Genomic DNA, 17,659 nt, shown 5'->3' on the forward strand with positions numbered 1-17,659 from the left:
TTATCTTTACACTTTTACATGAAAAAGACCCTGTAGAATCAAGGCTTATTTTACTTATTTGGGGGTAGAAGAGTGTGGCAGGCTCTACAAAGAGACTATATAACCAGTCTAAGGGAAACTAGCAGGAAGATAATTTGAAACAAGATCTGTCTCACTTTCCAATGTGAACTCTATTTCATGCCATCCTAAGAAAAACAATCACTGCCTATAAAGAAGGTCTAACAGACTGACCTGAGAATGGCGATACTGGCTGCTCTGGGAATTTTCATTATTTCCTTATATGATACTGGCAATTGTGTAGAAAGCTGGACAAGAATAGTAGCACTAATTGAAGCCAAATTGAGCTGCAGACCTACGGATCAATACAGAGTTTAAGTATTTAAAGGCAATTACTTAGAATAATGAATCTTCTTTAAAAATTGATTGAAAGCAGTTACACACACACATACGCACACATTTACACAATTGATTACCAGCAAATGCCATCCAAAAATTATTGAAGAGATTAAAGAGAAAGCAAAGTTTCTATTTATGACAATTACAAGTTTTATTACTCCCAAACAGAGAGTAAAAACCTGCAAAGAAAATACACTGGATTATGAAACCCAGTTCCTGACAGATTGAATGATGGATTCCTGAGGTTAGGCTTCCACAGGCTAAATGAATGTGAAGATCTGCATTGTACTAATACTGTGCTTCCTGACTAGAAATGAGGGAAAGGTCGTTCTATATTTGACCTTCCTGTTTACAGAAAATTAGAGTCACAATGAATTAAACATTAGACTGTTTTGCATTTTTATCTCATGTTTATCTCATGTTTATAGCTACAGCATTCTCAATGTCAAATTATTTTGGTGGCTGCATTCAGTGTAGATTTTGTCTTTTGTTTATTCATTTCTAAATAGAGTGTATCACAGAAATACACTTAAATTCCAATAGTCCAATTGTTTACAAATGTATTAAAAATAGCTCACTCTAGAATTATATACTATAATCCAGATAAGCTTCACAAGCATTATCCTCAATGAATAGACTCGTAAGACTGTGAAGCATAGATGTTGTTTTGAAAATGCATGGATTGAAAAAATTAATAAAATAGAGAAATTCCATCAAGGAAAAGCTTTGTGGTCACTGTGTGCAGTAAATAGGAATATAAAGAAAATATCTCTAGTTTATCCATCAAAGTATCCCTCTTAAGCAAGTTTTAAATTGAATCGATCATGAACCAATAAATGACAATAATTATTTCCACTCCCATTCTCATGCCATGGTTGAAATGAGACACATTGCCTACCACTCAAATTATCATCTCTTTCCATATTTATTTAAAGACCACATATATTAATTAGAAATATAAATATGGGGTTAGAGGACTGTGTACAACCTCAGTGAAACCTGAGATTTGTAGATGCTTCAGAAAATAACATTAGAAGTTGGTTAGATTGAGGAAAAGACCAAATGCATTCCTCCTGGATGCACGGTTCTTACGTTGCCAAAGGGCAGTTAGTGGCCCTGACAGCACTGATGCTGTATCAAGGAATATAGTGTGCGGATGTGAAACCTTGCAGTTTATCCTAGTATTTTCAGAGACTCAAGACGTCAGGAAAGGCAGAATTCCAGAAGAGCAACACGAAGGAGCAGCAACTGGGTCTTAGAATTTGCATGGAGATTGTACTTATTCCCCCACTAGCTGATTTGAAAGGAAGGATATTCCAGCTCTCTTAAATGAAGCCACAATATGCCTCATTCCATGCGTTTTCTAAAGTTTTGATCTCAATGGTTTTGTCATGTTGAAATAATTATTAAACAGAACTGATGTTCTGGAAGAAACTGTCAAAATAGAGATTAATGTATGAAGAGACAAAATTTATGAGAAAAAAAGTATAAGGGAAATGAAGAATCAGGGTGAAGAGGTCAACTCTTTCAGGATTATGTAAGCCCTCAAAGTGAATACAGGAAAAAATAAATAAATAAAAGCATATAAGACTAACTACCTGGCCATAAAGTAACTATGATCTAGAGATCAAGCAACCTCACCCAAGTTTTGAAAAATCAGTTTAAAATTAAGTTTGAAAATAGTCACATACACAGATGAAAGCCCTGATAACATATGACATATTTGTAATTCCAAGAAATCCATACAACGTTTAAGTATGAATTCAGGTTGCTTTAAAAAAGTAGTAAAATTAGATGTGCCTCTGATTTTTTTTCCTTTGTAATTCTGAACAGAGAGATAAGGGAACGATGTCCTCAGATTCTAAGGAAGGTAGGCTGAGACCCAAGAATTCTACATCCAGCCAATTTGCTGTTTTTATGTAAATGTTACTGAACTGTATTCCATGTATGCATATACTCAGAAATTGTGCAATCACGGCTCTTATAAAATAGTGGATATGTGCTCAGTTCAGAGAAGGATAGAAGTCTTTTAGATCAGAATCTTAACGTTTCTGTGGTTTCCTTCCAGATATTTTTTGTTCTTTCATTTAAAAAATATTAAATAATGCCCATGGTTCATTCGTATTTTCTTCATTTTTACCTGATGGTTTTGTTTTTGCTTTTTGTTTTCTGACCCAGGATCCCATCCATGATACCACATTACATTTAGTCATTTTGTCTTCCTAGGTGCATATCGGCCATGATCTTTCCAGGACTTTCCTTGTTTTTAATAATCTCGACAATTTTGAGCCAGTATATTGTAGGATGTGTCTGTATTGAAATTTGCCTGATGTTTTTCTCCTGATCAGACTGGGTGATAGATTTGGGGTTCCATGAGTTTTGAAATGCAATATTCCTATGTTTATTGATGTATCTCTTGAATAATATAATTTTGTTTCCCTTTAGCCCAATTATGATGAAAGAGACTGTTCAGTCAGGATATACTAGTAACAATGCCAAATTGTAATATGCTAAGACAACAACTATTCACTTTTAAACACATTATTTGTGTATCACTGGTTGGCTCGGGCTTTTCTCCCACATAATATTTTGGGGACTAATCTGTTCTGTTATCAGGCTAATGTAAGCATATTTCTGGCATACAACACAGAGAAAAGAGTGGGCAGGGGAAATCATGCCCCTTAAATCCGAGAGCCCAGTCTTATTTTAAGGGGTAGAACAGTATAATCATCACCAAGAAAGAAAAATGGGTATTGCTAAACAGTAATAAAATCTACCACATGGATGTTTTAATTATTTTCATCATTCATGTGTAAGAAAGATATGTAATGCCATAATGAAAGCAAATTAATGGAAAATTAGAAGCAAATAATTATTATAAAATGAGAATACTTTTCAAAACAGAAAAAATATAAATTAGAATACATCAAAGAGTTAGATTAAAAGAAAAATACTCAACAGATCTACAACAGATATATTTAAGCAAGAAAAAAATGCCAATATCTAAAAGAAGAAAGTAAAAAGCAGATGTATCAACAAACATGGAGAATGAAAGAGACAATGGCTTAATTTTTCTAAACAAATAAATTAGAAAACCTCAGCAAAATTGCAAAGCAAGATTGGCAAATTTGTGGTTGAAGAATTTAAAATGTGAAGAATTTAAAATGTGAATTCAGAAACCATAGAAGAAATTGAAAAAAGTATCAAAGAATAATTACATTCTCTATTTTAAATTTCTTGCGTAGATTGAGGCGAAAAACTTTCCAGAATAAAACAAATTTAACTTTCAATGATTTTTTTTTGCATAGAAAAATAAAGTTAACAAAACTCAGCTATAAAGAAGCTATTGTGTTCTTTATAATGAAATATTAATAGAAAACTGCACATGACCTCAAACAATGTTTATTACATAGCTGTATGCTAAGTAGGTACTTTTTCAAAGCAATCAAATAGCATAACAAATTTGCGCTGATGTATCTTGATAAGCAAAGCAATTCAGTGTTCTTAAAATAAAATATGTCATACTTATTTAATGAAATCCACATAGTGGAGGGTACAAACAGAGATTATACTCCAGCCGGCCTGTTATCTGCCATTTTTCAAAGTGTTTTTTAAACCTGCTCTAATAAAAATGTGTACTACAAGGAACAACCAAGGAGGGAAATGTAAATTTCGTAGGAGGTTACGATATACATTAAATAATAGCAAATGCAAGTCAATTCCAAGTGTTTTTCCCTGTGTCTCTAACTTGAAACAAGGCTGACTGCTTTGTAGGAATGAATATAAAATGGATTTATTTTCTTTTTCTCAATCTTACCCTCCTAAAAAAGTAATTTTGTGAATTACTCATTGCAGGTTTTATATCACCCTTTCACCAGCATTACTTTGAATAATAAAGCAGATTTGGGGCAAACCTCTTCTGCATGAAGTCGTTAGTCCTCAATCCAAACCGGTTTGAAATGGCATGCAATTACTTAAAATATTAAACTTAGAATTTCTACATGATCCTCAGTAATTTCACTCAGGGGTATAACCCAAAAGAATTGAAAGTAGGAACTTAAAACAGAAAATTGTATACCCATATTTATTCACTATAGCCAAAAGGTGGAAGCAGCACCATTATCTATCAATAAATTAATGTATCAACAAAATGTAGTATATATACATACATAAAATGGAACATTATTTAGCCTTAAAAAATTGTCAATTTTTTGTCAAAAAACCTGTCATAAGGTAAGTAGTGAAATAAGCCAGGCCTCTCCCCAACACACACAAAAATGTATAATTCTTTTATAAGAGATTCCCAAAGTAGTCAAATTAGTAGAGACAGAAAGTAGAATTGTGGTTGCCAGGGACTGCATGGAGAGGAGAATGGGAATGATTGCTTAATGGGTATAGACATTCAGTTAGGGAAGATGAAAAAATTTCGGAGATGGATGATGATGATGATTTCACATCAATATGAATGTACTTAATGCCACAGAAGTGTACACTTAAAAATGGATAAAATGGTACATTTTAGACTTATACATGTCTATCTATATATCTATATAGATATATAAAGGTACTGACACATATACATAGTGCCAAATGGCCATCACATATGGAAAAATGCTCATTAATAATCATTAGAGAAATGCAAATTCAAACCACAATGAGATACCATCTCTCACCTGTCAGAATGTCTTCTAAAATATTTACTATTATATTTTTTATCTCATACTTCATTTCAAAATGGAATGTTTTATATCCAAAAAAAAGATAAGTGTTGGCAAGGATATCAAAAAAAAGGAACACTTGTATACTATTGGTGGAAATGTAAGTTTGTGCAGCCATTATGGAAAACAGCATAGAGATTTCCAAACAAACGAAAAATAGAATTATCATATAATCCAGAAATTCCACTAATGAGTATTAATGCAAAAGACTTGAAGTCAGTTTGCTGAAGGAATATCTACACTCCTATGTTTATTGCAGCACTATTTACTATAGCCTCAATCTCAGTTGAATAGAATTATTTATAATACGTAATTTTTAATATTTACCCTATTTATAATAGTATCAATCTCAGTGCCCATTAACAGATGAATGGATAAAAAAATGTAGTGCAGATACACAATGGAGTACTCTGCAGCCTTTAAAAAGAAGGAAATTTTGACATTTGTGACAACATAGATGGAATTGGAGACATTATGCTAAGTGACATAAGTCAGGCTCAGAAAGACAAAATACCACATGTTCTCAATTATGTATGGAACATAAAACAATGAACTTAAACAAGCAGAGAGTAGAATGGTGGTGACAGAAGCTGGGGGATGGGAGAAATGGGGATGTGATGGTCAAAGTGTAACATTTCAAACAGGAAGAATATGTTTTTTCTTTTTATGAGTTCTATTGCACAGCATGGTGAATAGAATTAATAGAGTATTGTACATTTCAAAATTGCTAAGTACATTTTAAGTGTTCTCACCACAAAAAATGTTAAGTATTTGAGGTGATGGCTATGTTAACTAGCTTGATTTAATTATTTCACATTGCATTCATAGATTATAATATCATTTTTTAATCCATAATTTTTTTTAGCCACACTACTCCTTCTTCACAGAACCCATAAATCTATACAATTACAAATTGTCCATTTACAATAAAAAATACAGACAACAGAAGAATAAAACAATGTTTGGTGTACTTATAGAAGCTACCTGGTAGAAAAGATAAACAAAGAGGAAAAGATATTAAAGTTATTAAACAGATTTGGATTTCAAATTCTCCCCAGGTAATGGTTTCCCATTTGGCAAGTGTTGCAGATCATTACCTCAGTTTTTCTAGTTCATACCTGCACACACCCAACAGTGCAGTAAATATCCCTGTTAAATATATCATAAATATATGCCACAAGTTAAATTTAAATATAAATTGCCCTGATATCTTATGATTGAGTGCTGGAAGATTGACAAAGTGGTGGCATATCACATACAGCTCTAAAAGTTCCAAAATTTAAACAAGTTAGACAGAAGGGATGTTATTGAGCTCTGATAAACTAACTTCGATGACATAAAAGGTGCCTCTGGCATTGACTGTTAGGTTGATTTTGAAGATACATGTGAAGGGCTTAAATACATATTTATAAAAAATACAAGAGAAGAAAGAAGCCAAGTTTCTATATATACGCTATTTTAAAATGATATTATATTTAATTTAAATATTCAAATAGTTTAAATAATTATATATGCTATTTAAAAATGTGTACATGAAGTAATTAAGCTGATATTTAATTTCAATATTTAAATATGTTAAAATAATTTATATATGCTATTTTTAAAATATGTGCATGAAGTAATATAAGTAGATATTTGTTGAGTCATGTACATATCTCAAATTTATTATAATATAGGATGCTGAATGGCTTGTAAATCTCAAAGAAAAATGGGATATTGCATTTAATTTGGGGTTTGCCTTATATTAGAGCAAATACACATATGTTTGTGTAGTAGGTTCATCATTATGCATATTAATGTCAAACATCTGTTTTCTATATCTACATATTTGACAAAGCCTACATTACATAATACCATTTTTATTTACTTACATTCTCCATGCTGCTGCTGTTTCCTCATGTGGAAAAATTGAAGTAATAAGCATAAACATATGAAGATTAGAGTGGTGGTTTCTCACTTGCACCTGGTAAATGCATTATGCAAATGTTTGTTGCATTTTGTATTTTCCATTCTAAACTATCTCTGAAAAAAGTCTCAATTTGGGGACTTAATATTCTAACTTCAATTACTCTTTTTTTTTTTTTTTTTTTGAGACAGAGTCTCACTCTGTTGCCCAAGATGGAGTGCAGTGGTGCCATCTTGGCTCACTGCAAGCTCTGCCTCCCTGGTTCATGCCATTCTCCTGCCTCAGCCTCCCGAATAGCTGGGACTACAGGCGCCCTCCACCACGCCCAGCTAATTTTTGTATTTTTAGTAGAGACGGGATTTCATTGTGTTAGCCAGGATGGTCTGGATCTCCTGACCTCGTGATCCACCCACCTCGGCCTCCCAAAGTGCTGGGATTACAGGCGTGAGCCACTGCGCCCGGTCACTTCAATTACTCTTTAACTTTACACTTAAGCACAGAAATATTACATATTGCAGTCTTGAAAACATTATGATAAATCAAATAGACCCTATGATATATGATATATTAAATACTTAAGTTTTGGAAATGTCCTCTGTATCCAAAATATTTCCATTGTTAACAAGTGCTTTTCAAAAAATATTTTTATTATACGTTAAAAAGAGCCAATTTAGGGTCTATACTATCTTTGTTTATCTTGTTTTCTTTTTTGCATGTTCCTCTACTAATGTAGATTAGCACTAAAAGAAAAAAAGTATCCAGCATCATAACCTTGTAATTAATTCCCCCATATCAAATTATATGAAAAATTCCACCTCAGACACTCTGCCAAAGGGTATGGAACAATTAATCAAGATGAAGTGCTTCAATTGAAGCAGTATATTCTCACCTCTATAAGTAATTTTGTCTCACTTTATTTCAAAGTAGTATCATTTTTTGTCCTAGGATTTCAGTAACAAGTTGTGTTAAATTCTTGTCATATTTAAAATTAAACCCTCTTATTAAATTATATTTAAAATCAAATTTTCATTGTGTCAATGAAATAGTTCAGTATACTCTGCAAAGTTTATAGTAAAGTTCTGAACAATAAGTACATTCTGAAATGTCCTGTACTTTCAAAAGTACATACTAGAGCTGATGGCTTAAGCACCATTATTTAGTGGCATTTCTAATTATTACTTTCCTTATGTGGTTTTTTTTAAGAGGTACCAAAAGTTCCTTTTGTTACATGGCTCATGTTGTCTTCAGTAACAGCCACTTGAATTTGCCCATAGTTGCAAACTCAGATCATGAGAGAAAATACACTCATAAAAGAACTTTATTCTGGACATTTTTCCAGGTGGGAAAAATTCCTTGTTACAGAAATTACATATTTCCTTGGAATTATGACATGCTGCATATAACAAGAAAAGAAGAAAAGATATACACTGTCTTAAACAGAATAGAAATTTGTTTTTCTCTCACAGTCTGGGTCATATGAAATAGAGGCTTTCACAAGGCTTTCAATCTCAAGGTTATCTCGTGTTCCAAAAGGTGGTGACACTCCAGATTACAACTGTTTTGCAGGTGAGGTAAAAAAAAGTAAAGTGAAAGCAGCAAAATAATCAAACTGCAGAGTTATCCTCTTTTAAATGTTTTCTTGAAATCCCTCATAACATTTCTACTAACATTTTAATATCGACAATTTAATCCGATAGTCACATATAGTTGCAGAAAACTGGAATTATGGTGTTTTAGTTGGGATGTTTTTACCCCTGAACCTCGAGATAGCCTTCATTTTCCAGAATGCTTTCTTTTTAACTTAAGGTAAAGTTCATAAAGAATAAAATTAAACTTTTTATAGAGTACAGTTCAGTGGCATTTAGCACATTCATAATGTTGTACAATGCTTACTTCTATGTAATTCTAGAACATTTTCATTGTCATACCTATTAAGAAGTTTCCTTCTATTCCTCCCTGTCCCCAGTCGCTGGAAACCCCTAATCTGCTTTTTGTCTCCATAGTTCTACTTCTCCTAAATATTTCATATAAATGGAATCATATAATGCATCATCTGTTATTTATGTTATTTCTTTCACTCAGCATAATGCTTCAGAGGTTTTTCCATGTATCAGCAGTTCACTCCTGTTTCATGGGTGAATAATATTCCATTGTATGAATACACAATATTTTGCTTATCCATTCATTTCTTGACAAATATTTGAATTGTTTTCACTTTTTGGCTACTGTGAATATATTGCTGCTATTAGCATTTATGTACAAGGACTTGTTTGAACATACACTTTCAATTCTTTGAGGTATATGCCCAGGAATGGAATTGCTAGATGACATTGTAATTCCATGTTGTGCTGGTTCATTTTTCTCTGATAAAATTGAAGTCCTATTATTATAAACGAAGAAAATCGCTGATATTGTGTGATCACCAGCAGTGTTGGCCACAGGAGATGGGCTCATTTTGTTCCTGTAGTGACACTTGCTGTGTGTCCCTATTTAATCTCCCTGTACAGATGGACAAAATCATATCCTTACATCCCTTACTTTTGCACTCAGAACTCTGCAGCATTTTGCCTTCTGGCCCAGTTATATATAACACACTAGTTTGGACCACAGACAATCACATATTCCACAAAAATGCTGAAGCACGAGCCACCACATGGCTGTAACTGTTTAGCCACAAAAAACTTGGCAATGGCCAGACGCAATCAGCCTAGGCTAAATGCTGAAATTCAGTTGATTCGTAAGCTAAATAGGTGAACTTCTGATGTAAGAGAAAAATCTTTAAAACTAGATGGGCTACTAATTTTTTAAAGATTTAGTTTTCAAAAGTATAGTCTTGTTTGTAGAGTTGTCTTAAGCTATTATACTTACATTCACGTATAAGAACAGGTCACATTATTGCTAATGGTTACAAGTAGATACAATTAGGCAAGTCTTTTTCTTATTTTCAAGGTGGCCAGTGAGCAAATTCGTTTTAATTAATTTAAAATGTGGTATCAAAAAATAGCAATTACACATTATCAGAGAAAGCTATTTCTCACCTCTCTGTTGTACGTTTTAAAAGTTTGCACTTTGGAGTCAGCCTCCTTTGGATTCAATATTGGCTCTTTTGCATAAAATTTAAATTCCTCTTTATATTTTATAATTCCTTAATATTGATTTTTAGATAGTTTCTGAATCCTCTGAAACCATAGGCAAAGTATGTGTTTATGAACATATGCGTTTTTTCTACTGAGAAGATATAAGAAGTGGTTATACACACCCTCCCTGCAAACCCTGTTCAAGCATTGGTTTGCAAATTGTGAGATGTAAGATAGTTATTTTGCCTTGTTCAATTCTTGGGAATGGTGGTAAAATAAGAAAATCCCCAAGGTTCAGAAAAAAAAAAAAAAAGAAAGAAAAAATAGACCGGGCTGTTCTGAAACAACAGAACAGTATTATTGGCTAAAGATATAAGATAAATGTTACAGTCTTTTTTCCTTCCTTTTTCTCTTTAAATTTAGTTAATAATCTGCTGCAAAGTTTAAGATCAAGATAATTTCTCTTCAACTTGAAAGCTTTAACTATCATTCCAGTTACCATAGAGGATATTTCTATCGCTCCAGAAAACAGAGGAACTTCTGAAGGACTAAAGTATGGCCAATGGGGAAGAAGACAATAAGAAAATCAATCTTAGTGCTTAATTTAATGTGTTGCTTAAAGGGAGCATTTCAGCATTCCCCGGGTTCAAGAAGCTATATATTCATCCTGACAAAAACTGTTTTTAAAAAGATGAAATTGATAAACCAAGAAAAACATAATTCTTTGTTCCGGGACTACTTTATGTATTTAAGAAGTTGAATGAGGTAGAGTCCTCTCTCACACACACACTTCATTGAAATAAAATCAGGTTTTAAGTGCTTTTCCTTTATTCGTTAGCTATTTGATCTTTGACAAGCTATTGTATCTAGCAGCATGTCTATTATCTCTCACCCAACGTGGAATTAAATTATCTTATTTTATGATTGTTAGGAGGATGAGATATAGTATATTTGAGTACTTTTACTATTCAGCTATTAAGCCTTTTCAAGGAAAACTGTTTCAAACTGGTTCTTTGTTATTATTTGTTGCATATTCTCAATTAGTTACTGATTACTCTTAATATGAGTTACAATTTAAAGTATAAAATACAAATATATAATGCATTTTTAACTTAAAAATAAGTAATAAAAATGACTCTTTCTCAGCTCATGTCTTTCTGTGTCCAAACAGGCAAGGTGAAAAAAATGCCCGTTATCATCATCTAGGTGCTTGCCTCCATATTTTTTATACACTCACCAAAGGTTAAGCATGACTTAAAATGGTCCAAAAGATAAATCATGAAAGCCAATATTGTGCTTTTTAAAGTAATAAGTATATAGGAAAAAAATAGATGACCTTTCACATGAGACTTTATTTTGGCATAGGACATTGACAAACTTGGCCATGAACTTTTTAGCAGTCAGTCGGTAAAAGAAAAATTAACAATATTTGTTTATGGTGCCCATTAAAATAAATCTACAAAAGAAGATCACCTGGACAAATTCTTCACTTCTCAGCAATTTCTTATGTACACTCTCTTTTCTAGCTTAACCCAACCAGTCCTAGTAGAGGGGAGGATTATGTGGAATGGCTCCACATACAACAGTCCCAGATTAGAAGGTTATGATCCACAGTTGAGAAAATGGAAAATAAGGAAAGATTAGGAGACAGGCTGGGAAGTTTGATGGAACAGAATAAGTGAGTCATTTTTGACCAGGACCAACATCTAGCATTTATCTGAAGGCTGAGTTTTGTTTTATTTCTTTAAATAAGAAAACTGTTTTCCCTGATGTGGAGCATGAAAATTGAAAATGCTGCATTGGCAGTAAAGGAAACAACATGAGTGATCTTCGCCAATTTGATTAATACCACTGATTCAATTAAGGTTGAAATGTGATTATGTTTCTGAGCGTGTGAATGTTGAGTGCTTAAATTTAGTGTGGTGCTGTACTAGATAGTGTGTTGAATGTAGTAATGAACAAAAAATAGAAAAAAAATAAGAAAACAAATATGTTTATTTCTATATATATGAAAAAAAGAGAAGAAAATTTTGAACAATTTCAGTAACTGTATCAGAAAAAATAAATACTGTCACTTAGCAGGTGACCATTAAGCAAAGGCATGGAAGCAATGAGGAATATGATACACATTGGGACAAGATACCCCTGCTTACCCTGTGGATGGTGGAGTATAGGGGCAATGTAAAAAGCAAGGATAATTTTACAGAGGCTGTCACAATAATCCTGATTGGAGAAGATCTACCTTTAACTCAAGTAGTATTAGGCTGGCACAAATGTAACTGCGATTTTTGCATTGTTGGCATTTGCTCTTTGATATTGGAATATATTATTGAATAAATGTGGTTAAGCTATACATCATTTTAATGGGCATTTCTCTCTTTATGTTCATTTGGTAATGACTTATTACTTGCTGTTTATTTTATGTTTACTTTAGTCTATGGAAATGATGTTAGACAAAGCAAATTTGAGTGATTCTCTTATTCGAGTTCAAAATGGGTCATAAAGCAGTGGACACAATTCGCAACATGAACAACACATTTGGCCCAGGGACTGCTAATGAAGGTACAGTGCGGGGGCGGTTCAAGAAGTTTTGCAAAGGAGATGAGAGCCTTGAAGATGAGAAGCATAGTGGCTGGTCATAGGAAGTTGACAGCAACCAGCTGAGAGCAATCATCAAAGCTGATCCTCTCACAACACCACAAGAAGTTGCAGAACTCGGTGTTGACCGTTCCACGGTCATTCGGCCTTTGAAGCAAACTGAGAAGGTGAGAACGCTAGATAAGTGGGATGCCCTATGAGCTGAGCCAAAATAAAAAAAAAATGTCATTTTGAAGTGTCATCTTCTCTTATTCTATGCAACAACAATGAACCACTTTTCTATTGGATTGTGATGTGCAACGAAATGTAGATTTTATATGACAACCAGTGATGACCAGCTCAATAATTGGATCCAGCAGAAGCTTCAAGCACTTCCCATAGCCAAACTTGCACCAAAAAAAAGGTCATCATCATTGTTGGGTGCTCTGCTGCCAGCCTGATTTACTACAGCTTTCTGAATCCTAATGAAACCATTACATCTGAGACGTATGCTCAGCAAATCGATGAGATGCCCTGAAAACTGCAATGCCTGCAGCCAACACTGGTCATCAGAAAAGGCCCAATTATTCCCCATGACTACACCTGACCACATGTCGCACAACCAACTCATCAAAAGTTGAACAAATTGGGCTACAAATTTTTGCCTCATCCACCTTATTCACCTGACCTCTCACCAACTGACCTCACACCTCTCTACCACTTTTTCAAGCATCTCAACAACTTTTTGCAAGGAAAATGCTTCCACAACTAGCAGGATGCAGAAAATGCTTTCCAAGAGTTCATCGAATCCTGAAGCACATATATTTTTTTTACGCCTCAGGAAAAACAAACTTATTTGTTTCTTTGGCAAAAATGTGTTGATTGTAATGGTTATTTTGATTAATAAGGATGTGTTTATGCTTAATTATAATGACTTAAAATTCACAGTTCAAAACTACAGTTATGTTTGCACCAACCAAATAAGGAGATTATGAGATGTTATCAAGTTAAGCATATATTTGTGAAAGTAGACCTTAAAGTGTTGATGGAAAGTTGATTTAAGTGTAAAAAAATAAGCACAAAGAATGACTTCAAGGTTTTGCTATGAGAAAAATGGGAGAATAGATTTTTCTTTTTCTTTTTCTTTTTCTTTTTTGACATGAAGTCTCACTCTGTCACCAAGGCTGAAGTGCAGTGGTGTGATCTTGGATCACTGCAACCTCTGCCTCCCTGGTTCAAGAGATTCTCCTGCTTCAGCCTCCCTAGTAGCTGGGCTTACAGGTGTGCACCATCACACCTGACTAATTTTTCTGTATTTTTAGTAAAGATAGGATTTTGCCATGTCGACCAGGCTGGTCTTGAACTCCTGACTTCAGGTGATCTGTCCACCTCAGCCTCCCAAAGTGCTGGGATTACAGGTATGAGACATGGAGCCTGGCCTAAATTTTTCAATTACTGGAATGGAAACATCTGGGGAGTTACATGTTTAGAGGAGAATATCAGGAACTCATTTTAGAATCTTTAGTTTGACATGACAGTTATCCATCTCATTAGAAATGTTGAACAGATAGGTAATTATAAGAGATTAGAATCAGAGGAGAAGTCCTGATTTAATATTTAGGTAGGGTACCTTTGGAATAAAACAAGGATTTTAAGCTGGGAGGATAGATTAGAATAACAATGGAGTGAGTCTGGGTAACACAGAGAAGAGGCCCAAGGAAGGAGTCCTGGGGTATCCCCATGCTTACAGGTAAATAATGTAAGGATTTTATAGCAAAAGAGCCCGAAGAAGAGCATCCCCTGGAGAAACAGCAGATGAGTGTGGTGTCCTGGAAACCAAGTGAAGGCAGACTACTATTAAGGAAGTAACCACCACTGGATTTATCAGCATGTTCTTGATAAGGACAGTTTCAGTGGAGTGGTTTGAGAAAGCATGTCCATTGGTACAACCACTTTGAAGAAGCATGTGGCACTGTCTACTCATACTAAACAAATATAACACTTATGTCCAAGCAGTGCACTCCCATGTCAACACCTGCTCCAATTACCTTGTTTAGATTATTACAAAGCCTCTCAAAATCTGCACATTTGGTTATACATTGCTGTTTGTTGTTGTTGTTGTTGTTATTTTGTTTTTGAGATGGAGTGTCACTGTCACCCAGGCTGGAGTGCAGTGGCAAGATCTCGGCTCACTGTAACCTCTGCCTCCCGGGTTCAAGTGACTCTTGTGCTTCAGCCTCCCGAGTAGCTGGGACTACAGGGATGCACCACCACACCTGGCTAATTTTTTGTATTTTTAGTAGAGACGGGGTTTCACTGCGTTAGCTAGTATGATCTCGATCTCCTGACCTTGTGATCCACCAGCCTCAGCCTCCCAAAGTGCTGGGATTACAGGCGTGAGCCACCGTGCCCAGCCACATTGCTGTTTTTAATAAAGACGGAGGATACAATAGGATTTAGAAAACACAGGAAAACATTAAAGAGATCCACAAAATCTAAGCAAAGTCCTCTCATGTGTGATGGATTTCATCTTTTAAGCGTAGACCACTAAGATATGTGCAAAATGTGTCAATGTCTGCAAAGACTCATGTCCTAGTCCATTACGTGCTGCTATAGTAAAATATTTGAGACTGGGTAATTTTAAAAGCACAGAAATTTATTTTCTCACAGTTATGGAGGCTTGGAAATCCAACATCAAGGCACCAGCATTTGTTCTTGCGAGGGCCTTCTTGCTGTGTCCGCACGTAGGAGAAAATGGAAAGGCAAGTGAGAAAATGCTGGGTGAAGCTTCTTTGTTTTATTTTTTATTTTACTTTAAGTTCTGGGATACCTATGGAGAACATTCAGGTTTGTTACATAGGTATATGTGTGCCATGGTGGTTTGCTGCACCTATTGACCCATCTCTAAATTCCCTCCCCTTACCCCCCACCTCCTAACAGGCCCTGGTGTGTGTTGTTCCCCTCCAAGTGTCCATGTGTTCTCATTGTTCAGCCCCCACTTATGAGTGAGAACATGTGGTGTTTGGTTTTCTGTTCCTTTGATAGTTTGCTGAGACTTTAATCCCATTCAGAAGGGAGAATTCTTCATAGCCTAATCACCTCTTAATGGACCCACCGCTAACACCATCACATTGAGAACACCTGAATTTCTGAGGGAACATATTCAAATCACAGCAACCCCATCTGGTCATGTAGCCAAAACTAGGCTATATGACCAGATTCAAAACCTAAGCCACAGCACTACAACAGAAGCCACCATTTCTCATTTTCTTGATATAGCATTCCTCCTAGGTTACAAATATCTGCCAACATGTCTTTTTCCACAGTATTTCTTTCCTCATTATAGGAATATTTCACATGCCCAAGGACTTCTACACTTGTGCCAATTTCACCCAGAGTGCTTTTAAATCATTTGTTCCAGAGATGAGTTGTTAACTAAACACGTTGTGGCCATTGAGTATTTATTGCTTAGTTACAATTTAGATAGATATTTTGATCCAAAAACGTTAAGTACTCTGTTTCATTTCACTGTTTTAGAGGGTTTACTACAAACGTACTCAGCATATATTATGTTTTTAACATTTTATTTGCCAGATTTTCTTTATCATTATGATAGATTTCCATCCACAAAAAAGGGTCTATAAGCATTAGAATATATGTTCTTAAAACAAATCAGGCAAACAGAAGAAATTTTATATGCATTTCTCAAGTTCTAACAGGTCCAAGGGGAGTCTGTGGACAAGTGGCAGATAGCTGGAAAAACACTCGAGTAAATGTAGACAGTTTCAGCATGGCTTTACTCTCTCTCTAGGCACGAGCAAGCCATATGTACAGCGTTATTAGGGTAATTATTACCTTTTGCAGGAAATAGTGGCTCTGAGTCAAGCATGAGCTCACATGGGTGATCACCTAATGCACCTCATGTTGCACAGTCACATAATGTGCAGGGTTGTGCACACGGCCTCCAAACCTGCTGAGTCATGCTGCACTAGAATGCTGCTTGGGCTGACTCCTGACTAAAGTACAGCCATTTGCCTTACATCTTTGTACCTGGAACATCCCTCATCAAGCATCAAATTAATAGTTACACATTTGGTAGTGTTTGTGTTGTTGAATAAAGTGTTTTCTATTCATTCTAAAGGCAACACTTCTGCAAAGTGTTTCTCTGTGATAAATGTAACCTCTAACAAGAGAACCAATTGTGAAAGTGTATTCTAATTATTACTAGTTTCATCTACAGGGTATCATTAGCATCAACAAAGTGCATGCCATAGTTAAACTCATACTGAACATGTCTTCACTTCACTGGAAGCTGCCCTGAGCCTTCTGTTTCTGCTTCAAAAACTAGGAGATTTTCATAGGTAAACAGTTTCACCCTCTAGACATATGTGGTTATAGCTCTTGACTTTTCAGAAGATACCAAAGTAATTTTTGTTTTTCCTTTTTGCATCAGCTCTTTCTTGCCTCACCCCTTCCTTTCCACAAGTGCTTGTCATTTATTCCATTTATCACTGAATTTTACCCAAAGCCTGTAGTTCAGTCAAGGGACCTAATTCATACGGCTGCTGTCAATGTGATTCTTTCCAATGCTTTACTCTTTCTCCCTTCCCAGTCATATGAAATAAATTTAGATCATCATAAGCTCATAGCATGAACTCCTCCACTGGGTGAGAAAAAAGCTGTGACTGTTTCATCAACTTAGAGTTGAGAAGTAAAAACAACCACTCCAAAATTCTATTATAAATTTGGGCAGTTACTTGTAAAGGTATTGCCATTGTGACATATTATAAAGTCAACCCTTTTTTGAAACTCGTAAATGCAGCCAGGTCCCAGGACTACTATGGGATCAGTAAGAGGAAACAAAATATTTCCAGAAGTAGAGAAGAGGACTATGTAAGTTCTACCATAATCTCTAAGCTCTCTTCCTTATGTTTCCCATAATATTGCAATAGTAGATACAAAATGATACCCCTCTGCTTCTATGC

The 17,659-nt window shown here is 34.9% G+C and overlaps 1 long non-coding RNA gene across 1 annotated transcript; it reads left to right on the plus strand.

Moving 5' to 3' along the window:
- Positions 1 to 7,280: 7,280 nt before the first annotated feature.
- On the plus strand, positions 7,281 to 13,595 carry LOC105739655. The gene is made up of 2 exons (XR_001115608.2): positions 7,281 to 8,359; positions 12,532 to 13,595. It is a non-coding gene; the product is annotated as an uncharacterized LOC105739655 (long non-coding RNA).
- The last annotated feature ends 4,064 nt before the right edge of the window (positions 13,596 to 17,659 follow it).

Source organism: Nomascus leucogenys, chromosome 4, assembly GCF_006542625.1.
Source record: "Nomascus leucogenys isolate Asia chromosome 4, Asia_NLE_v1, whole genome shotgun sequence".
Taxonomy (NCBI): Eukaryota; Metazoa; Chordata; class Mammalia; order Primates; family Hylobatidae; genus Nomascus; species Nomascus leucogenys.